At 34.4% G+C, this 22,025-nt stretch overlaps 1 pseudogene; it reads left to right on the forward strand.

Moving 5' to 3' along the window:
- The first annotated feature begins 350 nt into the window (after positions 1-350).
- On the forward strand, positions 351-2,466 carry LOC117215567 (annotated as a pseudogene).
- The last annotated feature ends 19,559 nt before the right edge of the window (positions 2,467-22,025 follow it).

Consider the following 22,025-nt stretch of genomic DNA (forward strand, 5'->3'; position numbering starts at 1 on the left):
AGTGTAATAATAAACGCATACGTTAATATTCATTGGCATTAGTGTAATTGTAAGCTTCACTGTAAATTTAATAAAATTTATAAGAACGGAATTATTAAAAGGGTATATATGTGTAATTAAAGTAGATTCTATTCTCAATGTTACTTCATTATTTTATTATTGTTTCATATATATATATATTTTTTTAATTTACATGTGCTTCTAAGTTAATAGAACTAAACACATGTGTATGTATTAATTGCTATATACGTCATAATTTCAACCATAATATTAAATTATGGGATGTATTATTAAAAAGTATAGTTTAATGTATATATTAAATATATATCATTTATTCGTAGATTTTAAATATGGATACTGGATCAAAGAAGGAGATTAAAGAAATGATTACCAAAGATATATCGAATATACATAATTATTCCTTGGATGTTAAATATATATTAACAACCAGCTTGAAGACACTCTGGATTATTTACATGGTTTAATTGCTGAAATACCACAATCAGTCCCTGGCCCTTCAACTACAAAGAGGCCGAAAGTTTTGAAGAAAAAAGGTTATCGCCGTAAAGAGACTATCCCAGAAAATGATATTATCAATACTGACAATACAGTAACAGATTCAGCAGTACATGATAAAACAGATAATAAAGATGTAAAAACTGGGGATGTGCTGGAAACAACAATTGACCGAACAAAAAGAAAGGCTGTAATAAAAGCTGCAATTAATATTAAAAAGCAGCAGTCAATGTCACTTGTTACAAAATTACGAAGGCTAACTCTTGATGATGACAGTAATGTAAATGTTTGTGTCATATTATGATGAAATTTAATACTTTTAATCTTACCCCATATCTTATGTTACTAATCAATACTAATCCTTATATGTAGTACCCAATAATGTTTGATATCGGTTAATTAATGCGTCAAAATCTAATTGCTTATACAATTGTATGTACATTGTGTATATAAATACTACTATAACGTTGTTAAATATATTCTAAATTTTTAGAGGAAACGTGGAGGCCGACCTAAAAAAAAGGAAAGTGCTAGAAGTAGTTCAGATGAAAAAAACACAAAAGGTCCTACAAAACATAGTAAAACAAAAAAGAATGTTTTAAGCGAAACAATTTCAAAAGAAGATGCAATACAGCCAGAAAGGATTGAACCATTAAAGTCTTCAATGACAACAAGAGATAGTAATATAAAGAGAACTTTTTCACGGAGTGAAAACAGGAAGGGTAAATATTCTAATATTATTGATGATACAGTAATTCCATCAGCAAGAAATGATATTGAAGATCCTTCAATGTGCGAGGATGCACTTGAGAAATTTACTCCTCTTATGAATTCCACGATGGACATCAATTCTACTTATACGCAGAAGATGATGGACGCTACCGCAATTGTAGAACCTTTATCACCAATAAAATCAAACGAAACGGTAGTAATTAATAAAAACTTGGCTAGTAGTATAGGAAAAAATAATGAACCTAAATTTACATCACGGTCGCCAATAACTCTGCAGGAGGAGGTTCAGCAGCTGAATCAAGCTATTGGACTCACCGAGTTCGAAGAATTATTCGCAGAAGATGAGCCATCCCGTGAAAGGGAAATGTCTAATAGAAACATGACGAAACAGGACATTCAAAATGAAATGAAGAAAAATGTGCCCGTAAGAAGGAGAATCGAGGCCTTTGAAAAAGAAAAAATTTCAGAAAAAGCCATTGTTCAAAAACTGGCACGAAGATCTGTCGAAAAAGCAAAAAAAATCTTATTAGCGAAACAAAAGAAGGAGACTCAGATGATGACATCGCAGGTAACATTACAAACAGTATCAAGGTATTCTTCTGTTATAAAAACACAAGCTATTATTCATTCGATATTTTATCCAAAATATAGCTCCAAACAGTAAGGTCCACTTCTGTTTTGCACAGTAAACCTGACGACGACACATCGGACGATGAAGCCAGACCAAGGCGTACAATTCCACATTAGGCGCAATGTAAGTGTTGTTTTACTTAATGAGTTAATAAACATTATAATGCATGGAGTACTCGAATTTTTATCAATTTTAGCATACATACGCGAAAATGAACTTGCAATGCAACGATAAATTCCGAAGAAAGCAGTCTATAAATTCTTTGATAGAAGAATGTGCACACCAGATTTAACTGAAATGTTTGAAAATATAGATAGGAGTAGATTACAACGCACGTCCAGTGCAATATGGAAGACACCACCGCGTTATTCCATGATGGAAAACGAATAGAAGTTATAATTTGTTAAACTGAATGTTGTTGATTTCAAATTGTGCCTTAGAGCAGGAATACTTGCCATACCTTGCGTGTAATATAAAAATGATGTTACATTGCAACTATCGTTAAAAGATGTATGTGTTCTTAAAATATACCAATGAACGTAAGACTATTTCACTTTTTATATTTTAGAATGATCATAGGCATATATTACTTTTATTATACTAATCAAATTTTACCATTTTTTCTTATTTATATGTATCTTCTTAAGAATTAATAAATAAACCAATTAATAAATAATTGTTTTGGTACGACTTTTTAATGAGAAGTAAATTTTATTAGATTTGCCTTATTATCACTGTCGTGTAATAATTCGCGAGATACGCGTGATATAATTCGCACGATTAAATAGCACTGGTGATTTCGTCTCTTCGTGTAACGAGGAGGGTCTGGTAAATGGGTCGACCGTGGACGTTCAATCTTGTAAGAGAACAAACGGCGGCATCGTATCGTCGAGCATTTTTCTTTCGGTCAACAGCCATCCATTTTATATTTAGCACATTCGGTTGCGACGCTAAATTTTCGTTACACCACCAGTTGTTTCGTCTGAAATTCGCGTGACGTAAGTGCATTACACTCTCGCACCCGTCAGCCATTCCTGCGACCACTTCGCGTGCGTTAACTCGATAATATTTCGTCTCTGTTACCTTGTCGCCGTTGCTGCTTGACACATCTCGCTTGCTGGACGACTGATCGATGAAAATTAAAACGGGACGCTGATTTACCGTATCGTTATTTTTGTGTCAGGTATTCTCTTTTTGCCGTTTCGGCGAATTATTTTCATTTCGAACTTTTTTAGTCTTATTGTTATGTCGATTCTTATATTTCAAGATCTAGTCTTGTACGTACGCTGGGGAGCGCTTTTATTTATTGATTCAACAAAGAATATCGTTGTAGGTGTCATACATGCGAGTAAAAGTAACGAAGTACGAGCAGTTTCACTGTAACATACTTCCTGATAATTTCTCGTTATTTATACCATAAGAAAGTATCAAAGAGGAACTCTTATCCCGAACGTGGATCTATTTGTCGATAATGCATGCGTGTAATACTCGAGTGTCGTTCATACAGCGTAAATATACGTGCAGATACGTAAACCTTTTATGATTTTTGTATCAAAGGCAGACCTGCTATAATACTCGCAAGTGAAATATAATTCTACGAAAGAAAATGGAGCAAAAGAGTTTCGTTGGTAATATATTCTTCCTTTTTCATCACAAGTTTCCTCTTTGTTGTGCTTCTGTTACATTATAATCCTGTTAGATTTACGCGCGTAAAATTTCACTTTGTTGCACTATATCTCATCATCGCCATCTGCCGAACACCTGTGAGAAACGCGGTTTACTTTGTCTCAAAGCGAGCAAACGTCTAATTACACAAATTGGATTTTCATCAACAGCGAGAAGGGTATATGCGATGTAACGGAGGCTGTAAGGGCGTCCTAGGGCTTACGGTGGTTGTCACGATGCCGGAAGTGGCGCCGAGCAGACACGTCAAGGGAGAATCAGAATCGCTATTGGGAAAACCATCACGAACATTTGTCCTTCGCGCCACCAAAATTCTATCTTCTGAGATATTTTTCGCGTTTCCGAGGTCATCGCCACTCTCCTTAACTTTGCCTTACGATGTATAATATCTCGATGTTACGGTAGTTAGAAATTTGTATTAATTTGGAGAACCTTGCAAAAGTACGCAAATCTGCTACGATAGTCGGATAGAGAGTATCGGCAGAGATCTGTTCCTTTATCGTGAAACTCTCTCGGACAACTTAGATGCTACCAGATATCGATTCTCGCATCCAACCATTTCGTAATAAACGTAGATCACCCAAGAAATTTCTCAATTGTCATCCGTTAATTTCGCGCAACTTTTGTTTTAATTTAGCTACGTGGGAACCTATTAGTGCACAAATGTTACCCCGAAAATGTTACTCCTCTGTGCCAAATATCGTTCACGTGTATAATCAAAGTTGCATAAAACCGTGTACAATTGCATCAGGAAATTTCTAATAATTTGCTCGTCTCGCAGGACGAAAACAGGCTCACGAAGGATCCCTCTGTTCTGGCTATCGAATGTACCGCAAGCACGTAGTTTCAAGTGTCCGTTCTCTAGAAAATTCGAAACAATTTATGGTCGATGGTCGAGTGAACGGTGCAACGGTCGAGTCGGAAAGATCAGAAAGACAAATCGTCATAGTTCGAACAGACCGGGAAGCAAAAACGCACTTCCATGATCATTTGTATCGTTGCTCGATCTGTTGCTGCGCAATGACCGAGCAAGCTGTTGATTTTTCTTTTTCTGCGATGCTACTATACTCTACACTCTATGCTTTATACCGTTCTTTTGCCCGCTATTTACCTTGTACGCGAACTTTTTATCGCTAGTGGATTGCAAAAATCCTTTTTATCACGAATTTTACGTGACAATGCGTAGGTTAAGGTGGACGTAAGACAAAGGAAGGTGTAGATAAATAAGACAGGGTGTATTTAAAAATAATAAGTTATTTATTACAGTTTATTTAATATGTATACAGGCTATTCGTATTATAGCAGCAATAGCTAGTGTTAAATTAACAATGACAGTTTCTATCGTAGTTAATATTATATTGGTTATTGGCCATGACGAAGGCGAATTTTGATAGCCCTGGTCGAGGTCGGTGGTCTGGATCTATAACAAATAATACTATATTAATATAGCAAAAAAATGTCGTAAATATCGATATCATTTGCAAGGCGATTCTTTTTGGGCATAGTGAAATTATGTTGATCAGTTTGTGGATATTAGGTTGAAATTAGATAATAAAGTTATAGATTTACCCGTTTTAAGGGATTGTTCAGGCGCCGTTAATTCACTGGATATGTCGCCCTGAAGCAGGATGTTTAAATTTTGGATCATATATTGTACTGATAGGAAGTATTTTATCGATACAATTATGAGTTTATTTGATTAAAATATCTAACGTAGTGTCTAGTCACCAAACGAATTAGTAGATCAGCCGTGAACAATGGCAGTAATTTGTATAATAACAAAGGATAAGCCAAATATAGCAGAATGACTCATCGGCTAGCGGGAGGTTGTGCCTAATTATCAAAAGCGAAAGAAATATGAAAGATCCTAGTTTGTAGGACTTGTTGACAATCAATGTCAACAATTTTTTCGTTTGGTCCATAGAATGTTTTGAGTGGGCTGTATTTCGACACACGACAAAATTGATAACGTAAATAAATCTTATATATTTGTTTCAAGAAATGATAGCTTGTTTGTGAGCGGTATCTTTAGACAGGTTGTTGAAAACTGGATGTTAATTCGGATTTTATATTTTCAATAAGTTCGCATGAGTATTTTAGTCAAATCTAGCACGAATCGAACAGGTGAAAACAATCTATACGGCGTTCGTGCTGAGGTGGTATGGTGATAGGTGCGTAAGGAACTACTCTTGGTGTTTTTAACGAACAATAGTTTATTTAGAACTAATCAACAATCAGAGTTAACAATTAACAATTAACAATTAACAATTACACTTAACAGACAATTGGTAACAACTAACAAATAACGATAGACACCGAGAGATCATTCGACGCGTTGCTATGCAAATAATACCGAGGAGTTACACATTTAATGGCGTAAGACAGACTGCCTGTGCTTTTGTTTCGGATCGCGCAGATTCTTCCCTTCGTAGCCCATCGATATCGTAGCCCAGTGCTGGCACGTGTATGCTCTTCCGAGAATTCGGCGGAAAGAGTGTGAAGATATCGATGGTACATTGGGCACGTCGGTGTTGCGCTTTGGCGGCGTCGCGCTTTGCATCCGGAGCCGTTGAAAAGTTCCGTGGCCCGTGCCGCCACAGTGCTTGGCAGGCTTTTATTTTGTTTACCTAGTGGATCGGTATGATAGAGTTCGAGACATGTGGAAAGTACGGCTTCCAGGCAAGCAGGGGCTGATTCAGCGCATTAAAATAAGAAGAAAATTTCGTATAAACGTTTTCGAGTAGACGCTTGCTTTGTGTCACAGTACTTTCTTACCTATCTTTAGAGAAATTACTCGAATCGACCAGTTCCAGTTTCTACGGAAACGCGAATGCGTCGCGTCATAGATCGTCCATCTTGTTCGAACAGCTTACACGAATTTGTCGAAAATTTTGATCGTCACGTCAACTAACGTTTTATAAGTAAGAGATTTTAAACGCCCCCGTATTTAATAATCGAACGGATTCGGATCCGAAGAGCGTATTGGTCCGGAAATAAGGCCAGCACGATTTATCTATTTTCCAAGAAATCGTTCATCTGTGTAATGTTTAGCATCGCAAAATAAGCTATAAGCGGAACGTATGGTCATATTAGGCATATTATGTTATATAAAATTTTCTTCTTATTTCAGTATTCAGAATCAACCTCTGCCATATTTTCCACGTGTTCTGATTCACCTTGTATAATATATAAGAATGATAATTGCAAATATATTTGTATAATAACTCTATGATAAGCGCTTAATAATACATACAGTGAACTTGTAGAGAGTAACGTTTGCTGACTGTCGGAGGCACATTGTTGCTGTCTATGCAAAGACAAGTGCCCATTTCTTGTCGAAGAACTCCAGTCAATTCTAGCGTTTCACCCACATAAGTTTTCAACGCTGAAACATGAAAATATATAGTCGTTATTTTTTAGCTTTGCCTCTATTTGATCTTCATCTTATCTGCTTACGCGCTTAATAATAGAACTAGGTTTGGTCTACGTAAAAAGTAACTTCTTTTTATTAAGACTCATATTTATTAAGATTTAATAAGATACAATTTATTAAGATACATGTAACGAAAGGCAGGAAGTAGTAACATTTTACGTGAATTTGCATGGATCGAATATGCTGATGTGCTTACGAATAAGAGAGTATTGATCGATAATTATTAAAGCCAATTGTTTGTAACATGGGAATAAGCAAAAGTCATTTTTAAGTTTAAAGATCTTTAGTTTAGTATTGAAATGTGTTTAATGTATTTTAGCAAAAGTAGATAAAATAGGAATATTAAAAAGTTGTGTTTGGAAGACAAAATTTGACAAAAATGATGCATATACAAATGCTATCTGTGGTCATTAATATATTTTTTCGTTATCGACAGAACATTTTCCCTTGATTTTATTGACATACTGGATTAATCACTTCTTTAAGTTACTCGTTCTTGAAACAACATCAAAATCGTATATTGTTTCGTGCTAAAAAATCTACTAAATCCATTGACAGTGAAACGATATTTCGTATACGGTTCTTACAAGAATTATTATTATTTAAGACTTAGGAAAACGTATATACAGTAGCCACGCACACTGTGCGTATTTCTGGCGCGCGTTTCCGTTCAGTGACAGTACTTCGGCGGACTGGATTGCCGAAGCGAAAGGGTTAAAAAAATACGATAAAATCACATGTAGCTCTCTATTTGTCTAGTCGCTTTTGTAGCAATATCACTATGTCCTCTGACATACTTGAGGTTTCTTACAATTCACAAATTAAATGAACAACTGTGCAAGCGAAATCGCTGCTGTAGAATCCCCGCTTCTGTAGAATCAGTCGTATGGATTTCAAAATTTAGTGTGTCGCCGGGATTAGCGTTATCCAAAGTACGCCACAGGAATAGAACATAAAGATATTTCTCAAAATTTGTTATTGCTGGTATGATATTGCTGAAATACAAGGCTGCAGTTTCGTAATGTCGTCAAAACATTCAGTTCTTTTTTGGTCAGTCACTTTTCGCGTGCTTTGTATTGCTCTGTCGAATTTGAAAGTTTCTATTACGATAGCGGATGGTGCGAAAGACGCAAGTTTCTAGTATTTTAGAGATGTCTGAACGTCAGCTGCGTGATTATGTAACAAAAAATGGAGATATCCACTGAAATATTTTAACACGCAAGAGATTTCATGTTAAGACAATACACGCAAAGTAAATACACACGAATATAATAGTATATCCCTTTCGATGTCATTCGACTTTTGTATCATTCATTTTTTCCCCGATATATTTGAGCGATTCGAGATAAACAGGATACACTTCTAAACAATTTCTCTCAAAAGTGGCAGGAATTAATATTTTTTTATTCTGAAAACAAATAACTCTGGAAATATTGAAAATGTAAAAGAATAGGAAGCTTAAAATCCGTTCACTTGTCGATGCAATGAGCAGAACTATACATACTTGCGATAATAAGAAGAATATCTCTAATGATACTGTAGTATCGGGGAGAAGGGCCCAAGAAACGTCGAGCTAACTACAGACAATGTCGCGAGAGCCGAGGCGCTGTCGGCTCCATCAATGCATTACCGGGTTCTTCAAGTAAATAGCCTTGCCGAAAAGACCTACGTGACCCTGGCTACGAGCGTCTGCAGAACACGTGTGCGGTGGGCCTAGCAAAAGACAATAGAGTGCTACAACGGCCAGAGAGTCAGTCGAGAAGCAGAGTGCGAGTTGAGCGGACACGGAGTGTGAGTCGGCGTGCGACGATATTGTAGTCGGTCCTTTTGTTATTGAATATCACTTATTAAAATACACTAAACTTTGAACTCTACCATCATCACTTGTCCTTACTCTAAGAAACTATCAGTTACTACAATACTTTTAATACATCAAAAGGCAAATACTATAAAAAGATTCGACGCGCTCTTTGAATACAGCTACTATCAAGATGTATAAACATTAGTACACATAATTAGCCTAGATCGTGTCGAAGTAGTAAGTACGTATGTACTTTTGACGAATTTTTAAATTCAAAATTCTTTTGAAATCACGTTTAAAATACAGTTATTCTTAGAATATGATTTAAAATATAATCTTCTTTTTACTTTTTGCGTAATTTATTACGTAAATCATTACTAAAGAAAGTTACTTTCCAGTTGTGTTACAAAGTAATCCACTTTGTACACAGGTATGTAATAAATTGCCAGAAACTTTGATGAGAACGAACTTTTTATTAAAAAAAGTGACATCTTTCATGTATGATTTCCTCTTCAATCTAATATTTGCTTGGTAGTAGTATATCAAATATTTTTGAGCTAAAAGTAAGTAATAAATATTCGGTAGGTTTATATGCGGAATGCATAAATAATTGTTATGAATATTGAAAGTATTACATTTTTCTGTCTAAATCGTTTCGGTTCAATTTGGAAAATCTTATTCTGCGTGTGCAATTAATACCAGCAGCATGTCAACTCTAAAGTTTCATATCACGAAAAGAGTTTATGCAAAAGACGAATAAGAGTTAAGTTTGACATCGAGTAAAGAAAACCCAATTTGAAATTGATCTAACAGTGTTTTTCTAAATTATTTCTAGGTATTGTTCAATTTGTTCTTTTCTCAATATTGTTGGATTTAATTAACGCAGCGTCATATTTACACTAATATCTGCTTGTTAAGCATAATTTTAGTATATAATAACATGATCTATAACTCTTTACAATTTATATTTTATCATGGCATATGTTTTAGAATATTCTCCGGCTTCTTGTAATTTTTATTCATACCTATTCCACGTGTATCATGTTCTCTTTATTAACTTGAAACGTTTTACACGCACAGGTGTACGCGAGTACTATCAATTACACGTACATACAGAACTTCCTCAAGCTAATATTATCAACTCTAGAGCTATTAATAAATGTTCATAAAGGGGATACTTCTTCACGACATGTAGTTTAATAGTTTATTAACACATTGACTGCCACGCGTGTTTTCAAAAAAATCTGCGTCAGGCCACGCGTACAGCAGTACCAAGTCTCTGCTAGGTGCTCCTATCGATATTTTAGTAATGCGAATCGCTCAAGTGGTGGTCTCAAGAATGATCTTTCGTTTCGCTTGTTCGCTACATTAAAACCGCTAGCTGTTGTCGAATATAACGAAGGAAAGTGTGGTATAGATTATTCCGATCAAATGGTTTCTTATGCCACCACAATTAGAAAAGGAATCAAATGGTACAGAAAACTTGGCATTCAATTCCTTCTGGGAATTTCTGTTGTAAACGCTTTGACGGTTTACAAAATTGCAACAAGGAAAAATATAAATATTGGAATATTGTTATTCTATAAATTTATTATTATTATGTTATTTTTATTTATTATTATATTATTTTTTATTATTATTATATTATATTATTATTATTATTTATTATTATATACTGTTATTTTATAAATTCAGAAAGATAGTTATATTCACTGTATATACTACGTACATATATGTATAAAATATATGATTTTTTAGGAATATCTCTCTACTTTAAACTGTTACTAGCAAAGATACTTTGCAAGTAGCATTCTTATATGTTGGATTACAAGCTATTTCAATTAGCCTTGCAGTACAATTTATTACTGTACAATATTTGTAATTTTAGCGAATGTCGTGATATTGTTCTGTAGGAGTACCAAAACATAGTTACCTTCTATTAGCAAATAAAATTCTATTTTTGATGAAATTTAGTAAAAAATATTAAAGTATCCGAGGAACAATTTCTTTTGCCTACAAAAGTCACTTTGAGCAGGTGAAATCGAATCTTCAAGATTTTGATTAACTTGTGATGATCCGAGATACAGTAAAACTTTGCATCGCTCTATTGAAAAATATTTGTGCGCTAGGAATAAATCTCGAGTAAATAATGAGTTTGCTATTTTAAAGATAAAACGTGTAACAGGCATTACATGTAAGAAATACAATGCGGGCAAAATAACAGCTCACTTAACATTTCTGTTAATTTCTAAATACATAGGATTTTTCACCAGATATTAGCGCTTTTATTGGAACAAACAAATGAAAATGAACAATTCCGTGTAACATATTTCGGAGCCATATTGATCTGATATGTCAAACATATACATTGATATTTCGAAAATTAAAAATTATTTTCTAGAGTTGACATGTTGTTTTTCAGGTAAGTAAAATTTTTTTTAATGTATACTATATCTAATTTGTTAAGTGTAATTACCAGTTATTTGCCCCACTTTTATAATTTCCTTTGTATATTATATACATTATAATCTAAAACGTATTTGTTCAAAGTATTTGTCGTCCAATACCGATGATTTAGTCATAGACCGAATTTCTTTTACCTGTAAGCTCAATATTTTGGCAACTGAGACTAAATTAGATGGTGTCCGTTTAATTTTTCTTCTACCTTTTCCATAGAAAAATGTCTGAAAGTCCAAAACAGAAAAGAGAGAAATGGTCAGAGGAGAACATGAATGGGGCTTCGAAGCTACTCTTCAAAAATAAAATGGCCCAAAGACAGGTCACTGAAGCTTTCAATGTTTCAAAAACGACGAATGTGAAGTCTGGGCACACGTCGAATGCGCAGATCAAGAAAATATTAAGTATTTTCCATACGATATACATAAAAATCAAATTTGAATAAGAATATGTATACTGACATCTAGAGGACTTTTTAAAACATTATTAACCATTTAGAGCAAAAGATCAAATAATTAAATAATTGATCGGTATTGGACGACAATTTTTTGTTTCCTACAAATTCCGACATTACTATTCTTGCACATTGTTAATTCGTCAATTCGTATCATTGAATTTCATAAAATTAATTTTCCTACTTTTATCAAGTTCCATTTGTGCTATAAAGTCACTTTGTAAATTTTCACTTTTATCAACTCTAGCACAAGGTACCGTGCGACTCTCCCCTGCATCTTAATTTGTATGTGATTCGAAATCCAAATTATTCGATATTTTTCATACCAAACTACGATAAAGATTCTTAACAACTTCTGCAAGATTACCTATACTAGCATTTATGACGTTCCTGTCTCACAAGATCAATAACCAAGCCTTTTCCTCGATTCTTTTTCTCTGATGAAACGTTAAATAGTTTTCTTCCTTCTTTCTGTCCGGATGAATTTTATCTTTTTCGTAGGTCATTGATATCTGGTCGCTTTTTTAAATTACTTTTTCCGTAGTTTTCATGTCACAATAAAGAGATTAAAAAATGCTGGATCAAAATTCTTAATGCTTTTCTCACCCACTCCGTACTGTTATCTTTCTGTTCATGTTCAAAATAGCGAATAGAGGTACATATAGAGGCGAATACTTCTGTGTTTAGTCTATTGACACCCCCTCCCTCTCGCCCCTTGATGAGGTTGACTCGTGTTAGATTACAATATCAGTTTGCCTAACAATCAGAACTACATGGAATTTTGGGGATATACAGGCTGAGTCTTCAACAGCAAACCACCTGAATAATTCTTTCAATTTTTTGAGACGCAGGGAAATGTTTGAAACAAAAGTTGTTTGGTTTCGAGGAGGCTATTACGCGATGGAAAAAGTTTTTCTCAGATGGACGCGTTTACGAGTTTTAAAGAACACTTTAATAGGCTTCGTTTTTTTTTAAGTGTAGCCGTGTAGTTTTGAATACCTATTTGTCCCATTGTTGCTCTTTTGAAGACGGATTTAAATATCGCGGTCATTTAAGGTCACTCAAGGTCATAAAACGTAGTAAAATAGTCCAATCGAACGTAATGTTTCAATATTCCGAAACAAAGGAAAATGGATTTACCATTTTCAAGATAAGCGGCCCGTTTATAAAACACCATTAAACTAGGAGACGCAATCAATTGGAGAAAAGATAAATTTTCTGTGACTACTTATCGTACTCGAATTCGACTCTACATCTTCGTTACTTTGTCGAAATTGCTATGTATAATAATTATTAATTATGAATAACGAAAGAAATCCTTAACCGAAAAATACTTCGTTATTCAGTATTCGTTGTTTAATATAATTATAAAACACCAATCAATAATAACACAGGTACTTCACAGTGAGATATTTGAATTATTCATCTAATATAAAGAATAAGAATTTTGGAACAAAAAATTAAACGGTTAGTACAAACATTCGATAATTGCACGAAAAAGTCCTCTACGTAGTTACACAGCCGTCGTGTCCACTTTGAGAAGGACAGATTTCCCTGAGGTATCGCGGAAATTTGGCGGTCCATTGCGATCGAGCAGTGTAACATGATCCAATATTATCAGTTATCGTTGAGACAATGTATCCGAGTAATCATTCAAAACTGAAAATTGCCTTATTTTAGGCTTTTTAAAATTAAATTTCCACTAACGCATTTGTAGGATTTCCCCGACTAAAATAAGATCAAACATGATATAATATGAATAATATTTAATTATCAATTATTAAGTAAGCAAATATGTTCCAAATTTTATCGTGTTTGGTGTCATTTTAACCAGTAAAACGCGAGAAACATATTAGCAAAAATTTCATTGATCAAAAATCGCAAATAAGAATCTTTCAACTTATCGCCAGTCTTTAACGAGGCTCTCTTTCTCTTTCATTCGCGTTGTCAATTTTGAGGAATAGAGTCGTTCCTACGTCTCCATAATTGTAACGTTTCAGTCCCGATTTTTGTGCAATTATCGAATGTAATTATTAAAATTGTATACACGACATATTACAAACATTGAATCGAATCTTCTTCTGCAAAACGTTATCGAACACGAAAAAACGAACACGAAAAAACGAACACGAATAATCGAATCGAAAATTACTAAACGATCGGCTGTTGGATAAGTGTTTACTAAGAATCTGACTAAGTACACTCTCTTAAATGCAAATGACTCATTGAACTTTTTTGATATTAACTTTTTAATGAACGGCAATCCTCGAATAAAATCTTACTCAAACTGATAACATTAACAAAATATTTAAAAAATGTCAAAATCGGCGGTATCTCCTTTTTTTGTAAATATTTACCGGCTATTGAATCCATTGATTCTCGATTGCCTTATCTGTTTGCTTGTGTATATCTTTTATATATACATAGATGGACACACAAATAAGTTTCGTCTATGGCGAGATCAATTTAGCCACCTGAGTAACCAGCTATCTTTCGAATCAACAGATACAATACCGATACAATGATACGACATGCGATGTACATACTCGAAACGTTACAGATTGAATCAATGAATTAATGAATTAATGAAGAGTAGCTGCTAATCATTGGTAGGATACACGCTTGTTAAAGATCGAAGATGTCCCTGAATTAATTAGCTTTGAAATTAAAAGGTTAGGTATGTGGGAGATTTTGCGTTTGAGGAAAATTATTCGAAGATAGCAATATGGTTGATGATACGGAAGTGTAGGGGTAATAGGGTGAATGCAACGAGCAATGTATAATAAACAACTGATAATTGGTAATAATGTATAAATAATTCGTAACGATTAAGAATAGAAGCAGATAGTAATATTTAATTAGAACCCATGTTTTTTGTTTCAACTTCCAATTTATGTTCCTTTGATAGCAAAAACTAAAATAGAATTGATTATAATAAATTTTGAATATAGAGATTGAAAATTGAAATGGTTTATCAATTGGGCTGATTTCAAACTAATCTCGTAAAAAAGTTGTAAAGAGGGGAAATATAGCTTTAAGAAATACGCAATTAGTCGAGTGTTTACGGTACGTGCCAATAACAAGACAAGCTTTTGACTTTTGGAGAAGTCGACTGTAACAAAAATATATTATATTATATTATATTATATTATATTATATATTATATATTATAGCTATAATTTTAGCAGATACTCTTTATCTATTTCGTTTTGCGTGTATTAACGTCCTCATGGTGTATCGTATAGTAATTAATGCATCAGATTATATACATATCGGTGTTTGTAGGTAACACGTTATACAGAGTTATACAGAGAAGCAGCATCAAATTGTCACGATTGCAAAATAAAATGAGTGAACGGCTGGTGAACGAGAAAATACTCGTACAATAACAAGTGAATGTAAAGGGCGCTCTAAATTCCAAGAAATTCCATTTTATCAGCCGAACAAAATGTATAATCTGATAACGTTTTGAGGATAGTAAGTTAGGCAGGCGAAAAAAATAGGTGTTAACGATCAAGTATAACAGATACAGTAGTAAATATTCAACAATTTTTCAACCGTAATGTATTTATACACAAATCTGCGTACTTTGTATCAAAGTTTCTGTTGAAAATGACAACGTGAGTTCGTGCTCGCCATCCATATGCAGATACGTTAGTGATAAGAAATAGTAACTAGAGGATGATGCTAGTTACAATCGATAGATTTAATCGATAGGCTTAAGATGCTTTTTTGTTTTTATCCCTAGTTTTTGTAAGCGTGTGCAATAAAGGCTTTTTTTGGCTCAGAACGGTGTAATAGATTTATCCATTCAATAAAATAATAACTACTCTGATCTTACCTCTGAGTATAGAAATAACAACAGTTTCGATACATATATTTTTATGTACAGCATGTATAAAAAGTGTCAGGGCGTATAAGTGTCCACTAGCGTGATTTCGGAGGATCGGAGCCTCTGAATCGATTGATTCATGCAAAATTTTGTAAAAATTGACGTTTGCTGGCACCGTATGCTACTTAGCACGAGGATCAAATAGAACTTTACTGGGAAAGTATATTTGGATGCCATGACGTGCAAGATATTATTCTTGTATATGTAGGATTTGTATACATTTTAAATCAATTTACTTTTTTTAATCAATTTAATCCTCATTTTATCAATAAATCAAATTATTTTGCCATCTATCTCTATTACCGACTATCGAATTGTTCGTTGTTCCAAAAATGTGTTGCGCGCAATACTGGGCACTATTAAATAAATTTTCATTTAAATAATTGTTTAAATGTTAAAAGACAGACATAAATTATTTGCAATTTCAACAAGTTTAGATATATTATTTAAAATAATGAGATTAATTGTTATTTACAAATTTTATTTTCTATTTATTCTAAAAGAAAGCTAATAAAATCAGAATCTTTGTTTGAAAGTCTTTTTTCACGCAGTAGATAATTCTGTAATAATGTGAAATCACGCTGATTGCTCCATTCTGTTTATCACGGGCTATCCCACCTGCTAACGAAAACTTGTTGTTTTCTCGTTGATGTCACATTGCTTACTTTCTACCTGACTGCGAAATATAAACTTGTTGCGAATAATCTCGATGTAAGACCCAATGAAATTTCAACGTCATTTCTCCAGAAAACGGTTCAATTGCGACTCATAGCTTATTTTGAAAAGTTGGCAAGTTGGTCCTCGCGATGAGTAGACGTTTGTAAAACTGTATCATCCAGAGTTGTAGAATTAGGGTGGTCCGGTCAAATAAGTGTATTTTTTATATACTCTGTACATATACAGGCTTTTACAGAATAATTCCATACCGCCAGACAGGATAAGACGTCAAACAAGAAAAAAAAACATTTTTCTTTTCTTCAGCTTATTTTTGCGCGTAAACTTTTTGTATTTAAAGCTAAAGTTTGAAATAGTTGTCGATACTCTGTCACACTGAACGTATTTCATTGTAAGCTATCTCAAGCAGAAACAAAGCCTTATACAAGAAAACTTCATCCTCTTCCTTTGACTTACTTTTGCATACAGAAAAATCTGCAGTCTAAGTGTGCTATCCTGAGATTCCTTGATTATACATATCTTTTCTAAATTTTTCGTTTCTGTTAACAAAACTTCCATAAATGATAAAGTGCAGGTATTCCTAAAGGAAAAAAATGTAAAGAAACTAAAATTAACGCCCAAACACCCAAAATTTCAACATTAACCCGCCATATATATATTGTTAAATATGTAAATTCGCACGTTCGTGGGGAGACGCGATCTCGAGGAAGTGCGCCAACGGGAATCGTAAATTCCCGTTACGATTGACTAATCGACGCCACGAATCGTTCAATCCCTTATTTCTTTTGGGATAATGAGGGTAGTTAACATGAAGAGAACGCTGCTATTAACAGATTATTATATATGTCGGAGATGAAAGGAAAATCGGAGCCTTCCCTTTGCAATTTTGAGGAAGCCTTCTAATGCTTTAGCCTAGATTTTATCATAACTGTAATTAAGCAATTGTCATTTGTAATTGTTTGACATTTGTGAAAACGAAAGTGGGTTCGAGGTGACAACTGGTCGCCGAACGTAGCCACGGTCACGGGATAAACGTTTTGCCTGACGAAGGTGTGGATCGGTTGTATTGTTCTTCCTAAAAATCACATAGAATTGTACTTTGGAGATGCTGATATAATGGGACACACGTTGTATTAGGAATCAATCTCCAGACAGAAACTGCCTAGTATCGGCGTTTGGATCTTTCTCGATGTTTCCAAAGAGTATACAACAAACTTTTGACAGAAAATGCCTAGCAACAACGATTGGAACCTTCTCGATGTCTCCAGCGAGCATATAACAAACAAATGCAGTCGTACAGCGAAAAAGATTTTCATCAGATATTCATTCGTGTGATCGCCTTGGAAAGTGATACATCGAGCAATTTACCGAGTGTCTCAGCAATTGTATTTTGTGTTTAAAATTATTCTACGCATAATAAAGAGTTATCCCGTTGACCGTGGATTCGTTTGGAATCATTAGTTAAACTTATCATTTGTTAATCTTATCATTCATTAAACTCAATACTCATAATATTTTGTAAAATCTTGTATATTCGCGTAAATATAATCTCTGTTTCATAAAACGATAGCTAGTTCAAACGAAGAATCGTTACACGCCTTAAATTCTAATGTTAACCCGACATATATATATATATATATATATATATATATATATATTTATATATCATTTATATCATTTATCATTTATATATATATATATATTATATATATATATATTATATATATTATATATATATTATATATATATATATATATATATATTATCACATATATCATTTATATATATATATATATATATATATATATATATATATGATATAATAATAAATCAAACTTGCTCGAGCCTGCTTGAATCTCTGTATCATTGTATCATAATGTGAGAACTTTCACAAGCCTAAATCTTGGCAGTCTGACGATCGAGAATATTGCTATCGGAAGAATCGCTCTCATCCGTAAACAAGATATTTCCAAGGATTGCGTTATAATTTTCTTAGCGGCTAACCATCGAATATTCGTCAAACGACATAATTTCGCACACGGCGAACCTTATAACGTACACCTTTTTGGCGTATTATTTTTCCCACTTTTTTTTTTTTTTTTTTTTTATTAACGTGGAGGAAATCCGCACGGACACCAGGTCGCTTCTGGGAAAAAGCGGCGTGGTAGTGGCAGACGCCAACGGACTAAAACCTCCACGATGACCGTCCCGGCAGCGATCTAGAGGAGCCCGGGAACTGGTGTGAGGGACACACCCCCTCCGCGCTCAATACACCCCCTAATGGAGCGATATGCGGCCACGTTACACCGCGCCTCGTCGCCGGAGCCGCCGTGCCAGACAATCCGTGCCGTTCCCCTGCCGGGCAGATTTGCGACGGACCTAGCGCACCTCACCGAAGCGCTTCCATGGCCTCTGCCGCGCCCTCGCCGGTCAATTCTCTCAGGGTGAGAGTATTATTTTTCCCACTGCTGCGTGTGAAACCCCTATTGGACAAACTGTTCTTTGCAATACATCGATGGATAAATACGCGCACAAACACGCAATACGTGCAATAGAATGCTCGAGGTCAATTTTGTGATGCTCTTTTTCAACAGATCTTCGCAAATCCGAAGGTGTAGAATTACCTCCCAAAGACATAGGATGACAACAAACACTTTCTTGACACACTGTATAACATTGAGGTATCCAGTTTTGCCACATACAATTTTGTCATTGTCACGTTTGACTTTGTTCATTGTAAAGTCAAATTTGCACACTCCATCTGTGAAATAGTACGAAGAAATCATAGTGACTTGTATTCCTTATGATATCATGATGCCACATAATATATAATACAATACAATAATTCGCGAACAGATCACTCGTTAATTGCTTTTAAAAGAATTACCACGGAAGCTTCCTAACACGCTACCCGGGGGCCAGGGATTTATTTCGTCGATAAGTTAGGTTATTAAACTTATGCTCTTTCATTGAAGACATCGATGAACGCTGTGTTCCAGAAATAGCCAATCACACTTGGCGAAGCATAATAGTAATTTACAATAACAAATACTTAAGAATGCCTAATTTTGTTAAACATAGGGTTCAATTTACAATTATGTAAATATTACTTCTTGAAAGTAACTTCTTAATCAATTTTAACAAATTTTGTAAAATCATGTAATAAATCTTATTATTTATCATACGCGTGTATTAAGCCAATTGCCAACCGAACATGTTCAAACTGTATTTTTTTCAAAACGGGACCTTAAGCTAAAAGCTTTATTTCACATATTCGACTTGTTCTTGTATGTGGTATCAGCACCTAGTCGGATGCCCGCGTTATGCAGGACACCCTGATGGCGTTGAACGCAACGATTCAAATTGAACTGAATAGTCGTTATGTTTTCAGAGGACTTGTGTGTAGAGGATGGTTGATCGTGAGATTTATTAGACAAGATTGCTCGTTGTTGAAACCTTCAAGTATATTTTCAAATGATTAAATAAATAATTATAGATAATGTTCGCAAAGACGGTAGATACTCGTAGATACTGATCCATAACTCTCGTGAACTCTTTACGATTGCGTCCGTTTAAACTGGTATAGTATAAACAGATCGGGGGAGAGTCGGAGAATTCAAATTCGTCTTTGTTCGACGGTTCGACGGTTCGACGGTTCGACGGTTCGACGGTTCGACGGTTCGACGGTTCGACGGTTCGACGGTTCGACGGTTCGACGGTTCGACGGTTCGACGGTTCGACGGTTCGACGGTAACGTAACGGCGACATTGTTTTGCCCGGAGTTTATTTATTAATATATTATGTATGTCCTCACGATCTTGATACTCCGAAGCAAAAAAACAACAACATGATTTGAAATGTTCTCTAGCTCATGTACCGCTACGTGTACTTTCAAGGAGCAAAACTGACACAGTTCCGCTTGTGACGCGAGACGGAGATTATCGTTTCACTTCCTTTAACGCATTTTTGCCATTGAAAGACACTAATTCCTGTGACTTGCTTTATCTCTGTTATAAATCTCTCTTTATATTTAAAATTTTATAGTTTTTGTGCAAACGTAAAAGGTAAGTAAATATTAATAAATATTATAATAATATAATATAATGCTATATAATAATATTAATAAATACTTCGCTATTTACTTATTTTATTTCCATTAAGGTATATTGTATTTTTCATTGCATTACTTTCATTTTTATTTAGTGTAATAATAAACGCATACGTTAATATTCATTGGCATTAGTGTAATTGTAAGCTTCACTGTAAATTTAATAAAATTTATAAGAACGGAATTATTAAAAGGGTATATATGTGTAATTAAACTAGATTCTATTCTCAATGTTACTTCATTATTTTATTATTGTTTCATATATATATATATTTTTTTTAATTTACATGTGCTTCTAAGTTAATAGAACTAAACACATGTGTATGTATTAATTGCTATATACGTCATAATTTCAACCATAATATTAAATTATGGTATGTATTATTAAAAAGTATAGTTTAATGTATATATTAAATATATATCATTTATTCGTAGATTTTAAATATGGATACTGGATCAAAGAAGGAGATTAAAGAAATGATTACCAAAGATATATCGAATATACATAATTACTTTCATTTCGAACTTTTTTAGTCTTATTGTTACGTCGATTCTTATATTTCAAGATCTAGTCTTGTATGTACGCTGGGGAGCGCTTTTATTTATTGATTCAACAAAGAATATCGTTGTAGGTGTCATACATGCGAGTAAAAGTAACGAAGTACGAGCAGTTTCACTGTAACATACTTCCTGATAATTTCTCGTTATTTATACCATAAGAAAGTATCAAAGAACTTGATCTCTATTGGATGCTCTTATCTCTTGGAACTCTTATCTCGAACGTGGATCTATTTGTCGATAATGCATGCGTGTAATACTCGAGTGTCGTTCATACAGCGTAAATATACGTGCAGATACGTAAACCTTTTATGATTTTTGTATCAAAGGCAGACCTGCTATAATACTCGCAAGTGAAATATAATTCTACGAAAGAAAATGGAGCAAAAGAGTTTCGTTGGTAATATATTCTTCCTTTTTCATCACAAGTTTCCTCTTTGTTGTGCTTCTGTTACATTATAATCCTGTTAGATTTACGCGCGTAAAATTTCACTTTGTTGCACTATATATCTCATCATCGCCATCTGCCGAACACCTGTGAGAAACGCGGTTTACTTTGTCTCAAAGCGAGCAAACGTCTAATTTCACAAATTGGATTTTCATCAACAGCGAGAAGGGCATATGCGATGTAAAGGAGGCTGTAAGGGTGTCCTAGGGCTTACGGTGGTTGTCACGATGCCGGAAGTGGCGCCGAGCAGACACGTCAAGGGAGAATCAGAATCGCTATTGGCAAAAACCATCACGAACATTTGTCCTTCGCGCCACCAAAATTCTATCTTCTGAGATATTTTTCGCGTTTCCGAGGTCATCGCCACTCTCCTTAACTTTGCCTTACGATGTATAATATCTCGATGTTACGGTAGTTAGAAATTTGTATTAATTTGGAGAACCTTGCAAAAGTACGCAAATCTGCTACGATAGTCGGATAGAGAGTATCGGCAGAGATCTGTTCCTTTATCGTGAAACTCTCTCGGACAACTTAGATGCTACCAGATATCGATTCTCGCATCAAACCATTTCGTAATAAACGTAGATCACCCAAGAAATTTCTCAATTGTCATCCGTTAATTTCGCGCAACTTTTGC

The sequence above is a fragment of the Bombus bifarius genome, unplaced genomic scaffold (assembly GCF_011952205.1).
Source record: "Bombus bifarius isolate JDL3187 unplaced genomic scaffold, Bbif_JDL3187 scf7180000009732_frag, whole genome shotgun sequence".
Lineage (NCBI taxonomy): Eukaryota > Metazoa > Arthropoda > Insecta > Hymenoptera > Apidae > Bombus > Bombus bifarius.